We start from the raw sequence: 4,588 nt of genomic DNA, 5'->3' as shown, positions 1-4,588 counted from the left end.
TTAGAACACGCACACATGGCACTCCCCTTCAACAGGTGGACGTCACGTACATTCTCTAAAATATAATCATATTTCCTGTGCAGGCAACTGCCTGACACACGAGAGAGTAATTGTTTCAGTGTAACCTGAGATTTGAAAAGGAGACGAGAAAAAAAAAGCCATCTCGTGTTTGTTTGTCTTTCATTTACCCTCATGAATTAATGCAATGTTTCTCATTCTGAAAAAGATATCAAAGAAAGGAAGCATGTGTTTGTTTTTTCTTCTTCTTCCTTTTGTTTGTCAGTAAAGGTGCGCCTCAGGGTGTGTCCTCGCATGTGCGTGTTCTCTAAAAACAAGTGTTTCCAAGCCAAGGCCACAAATCTCCAGCTGCCATTCTCAACGTATTTACAACACCAACACATTTACTGCCTTCAAAATTGTTACTGATCTTAAATCTGTATTTTAACAGGTGATAAACATGAAAAGTGTAGTTAGAGATTCTCTTCACCTTTAGCAGGTCAAGGGTAAATATTTTGAATGTACTTTATTATTTGAGTGAAAGTAAACATACTCTTTGTCAAGAAATTTCTCCAATGCAAGTAAAAGTAGCTTTGTCAAATTACTACTTTAGTGAAAGTATCTGCATACAATATACTTAAGTTAGTAAAATACCCTTTGATAAAGTTTTTTCCACTCACAATTATACAATATAATGAATGTGTTTGTTTAATTGCAATAATAAAACATGCAGAGCAGCATGTGCAGACAAGGTAAAAAATGAAAAAATGTAAAAAAAAAAAAAAAAAAAGTTTGTAAAATAAGTGTTAAAAGTGATTAAATAGTGATCAAATAAAAAACCCTAATGTGTTACATGTTTTTTGTAGTACTGTTGTCGTACAACTGAAAAACACCGTGGTGTTTCATGAACTACCATAACATTTAGGTTTGTGTTTAATAAAACCAACCAAATCACTGTTATCACCAAATAATTACCAAAGAGCTGTTCAACAGGCTCATCGTTACACAAACAAAGGTAAGATGTCTGAGTTTAATTACATCAGAACAACTGTTTTATTTGCAAAAACAAATCTACATATTTCTATTGCTTGTGTTTTAACATTTCAGCATCATAAGGTTTATTTTAATATACAGTGAATCACTAGTAAAATGCAGTGTTCAGTGTGTCTTTTCCACAACTGACCATAACTATTGTCAGCATTTAATCGCTGTGGTCTCGGTTTGGTCTCATTTGTTAATATGATGAATAGAAATGAAATACAAGAGACCATACTCTTTTATTGAAGATATTTCTTTTGGAATCTAGAATGCAACGCTCATTTATTCTAATGTTTGAACCATTGTTCTGCATGAGGCCTCCCCCTCATGCAGTACCCCTTTATTTCCACTAGATGTCTTTACTTTTTCAGATCAACATCATTCCTTTCAGTTAAACCTGTGCACCCAGTCCTTGTATTTGTCTTTAACCAGTGGTTTAGTTCGATTAATACCAAATTCATTCATAATCATCCCAAAGTTTTCTCACATCTGAAAAGGTTTTGATGCAACAGTTTCTTTGGGGTAGTAATTTATCCCACAATCACTAACATTATGCAACTAAATATTACCTCTTATCAACAAATGATTTGTTGAGCATCATTTGGATACATACATTTCAATTCATGCAATTGATTTGCGACAAATAATGTTATCTTTTATCTCGATTAATCAAAAATAACTTCAATAACAAACAAATGCAAGTGGAGAAAATGTAAATGTAACCTTTGTGTGGTCCTTGTGTCAACATGACCAGGTTCTGTGTTCAACAGAAGAAAGCGTACTTGTAATTCTAGTTTGTTACATGGCCCTTTGAGCAAGGCTTTCAACCCCTAACTGCTCACCAGCGCTGGAGCCTTAAAGGGCCACAAGCCAGTGTCCTCCTAGTGCCGGTCCCAAGCCTGGACAGATGCAGAGCGTTGTGTGAGGAAGGGCATCCGACATTAGAGCCTGGACAAAACTGATTATGAGAATCACTTGAGGAAAGAAGAAGTATTCAGTTTATTCCTAGCCTTTAATAAGATAATTGTAAGCAAATTATGCAAATTTATTTTTGCAAAAATTCAACATATGCAACATAAGTAAAAATAAGTTATCCCCTTGATAACTGCTAATTCCATTTAGTGCTGAAAGTTTTATTCTTCTTCTTCCTTCTATCCAGCTTCTCTGAGCATCTACAAATAAAGGTGCAACGATTCATCCATGTTTAGATCGATGAATCGATTTATATTCCTATAAATCGAGCACTACATCAATCTGTGCTCAGCAAGTTGGCCTTCCTGATGACATGAATCGATTTAAAATGGTCATAAATGGTAATCAATCGATTATATACAGGGAAATAATCCATATTTATGTGGATGTGTTTAAAAAAGCGCTTTCAATATTAAAAAGTTTACGGCCGACTCTGTTGACTGTCTGTGATGTCACGCGCCAGCAGACAACAAACAAAACGGAGAAGCCAGCGAACGTTCCAATGTGTAGAAACACTATATTCTAAAGGCGTCGCTCACTGTAGCGTTAGCATGTTAGCATTAGCTCTGCAGAAAGCTTCAGGCTCACCATCCAGTTAAAAGTAAAAGTATCAGGTTCAACCACTGCTCATTGAACCTGAACAGATCTTGGTTACACTTCATTTTTTATATTAACATTGTATTGATTTAATTTGGAAAAAAACAAAGCAGAAGAGTCAGATAAACCTAATATGTATTTTTTTATTGAAAACGTATTGAATGTTGAAAACGAGAGTAGGAAAGGTCAACATCATGTTAATTTAAAATGAAGCGTTGGTTGGACTTTTGTTCAAATAAAATCTGAACACATTTGCCATTAAAAGTTCATTCCTTGTTTGTTTATGTCCATAATTAATTTAGCGATGATTCCCTGACAGGAATCTTTGAAACCTAACCTGTACTGTCCCGTATACAGGGATTTATTCACTCACACTGGTTGAATTATTATTTTGGCCAAAAAGTTACTGAATCAATCGATTTCAAGTCGCTGAATCGAATCTGATCGAATCGTTTTAAAGTAATTAATATCGTCCTTGAATCAAATCGGCAACAACAAAACATCAAATTGCTACACTCTACAAATATGAAGTTTTTATTGAAATATACCAGCAAGCCTAAAACACAAAATGAAATATTTGCAAAGCATACAGTCAGTCGGTGCAACAGTAAAGTTCTCCACTGTTCAAACTACATACATGAGGTCATAGGCAGAGTTTAAAGAAAAAATAGAATTAAATATATAAACCATCTCGAGATTTGGGCCAACCACAATGTGTGTTACATATACAATATTGCAAAAATGATTAGTAACATAATTGATAATGTTGACTACAAAGATTTGTGTCGACACGTCGTTTAAAATCTCTTATGCTGCGTTCACACCAGATGTGTCACAAAATGTCCGTACGTCCAGATTACATACAAAGTCAATGGATTGATGCGTCCCAGATGCTAAATTTTTCCTGTGCGGCGATGCAGTCCGATCTGCACGTCAAGAGCGTTGGCCATGCGAGCACGTTTCCGATTTTACGCATATCCGCACATTCGCAAGAGTTGAAAATATTGAACTCCTGCGACTGTTTCGCATGACTAAAGCCAATCAGAGTCTTTGTTGACGATGATGTCAGGCCGTCAACACGGACACGGGTCTGTTCATCCATTCAACCACTGAGTAGAAGCTGTGTGTGAGCACCTTGAGCTACTGTATATGACATGGCCTTTATAACCGGTACCGGACTAGGAAGGATTAGGCGTGGAGGCAAATCAGCGAGGAGGTGGTAGTAGCAGGTAAAGGGGGTTAGGGTTAGGGTTAGGGTTAGCACTGAGCTAGGATAGCATTAGCCGCTAATCACACCGGCTTTTTTCACTGGTGGTTTATGTTGAAGAGAGGAGAAAAAGGAGCGCAACTCCTCGCTTCAGCAGGCAGTGAAACTCACCGAGTTGGATGTGTCGCTGGTAGGCGATGCTTTGCTTTAAACGCGCAAAGCATCGCCTACCAGGTCCACATATGACCCTCCGACATATGTGGACCGTTTTGTGTGGCAGATGCCTCCAGTGCCGCAGAAGACGCATTCGGTGTGAACGCAGCATTAATGTCCACCATCTTGAATACGGGTCAAAATGCATGTTCTCACTCATTCACGCTCTTAAAGGGATCCTCCACTGTTTTTACAAATGTGGCATAAAACCATTGAAATGTCCTTATTAGAAAATCTATGCCAAATAAAACTCATTATTTTGTACCATATTCGTTTTATTAACTTTTTAAAATGGGACTACTTTACCTTTTTCAAGTTTGTGCGCCGCCAAGTTGAAATGACGCCAATCGCCCCTTTTAGTCCATTGAGTTCTATAGAAGTGAAGGCATTCAGGATCATTTAGCAGCTTTTTCAGTCAAAATTACAACATGTGCTGCTTTAGGTTGCTCTAAAAATCAATACAAGTTAAAAAAGTTGATGTAAACCTCTTTAAATCTGCGAGCCAAAAAAATCTGTAGGAGGCGACAGTTTCAACTCAATGACTCAATTATCAATGACGTCATT

This window comes from Gouania willdenowi, chromosome 14 (assembly GCF_900634775.1).
Source record: "Gouania willdenowi chromosome 14, fGouWil2.1, whole genome shotgun sequence".
Taxonomy (NCBI): domain Eukaryota; kingdom Metazoa; phylum Chordata; class Actinopteri; order Blenniiformes; family Gobiesocidae; genus Gouania; species Gouania willdenowi.
The sequence above is the reverse complement of the archived record's forward strand: the minus strand, read 5'-3'. Positions refer to the sequence as shown.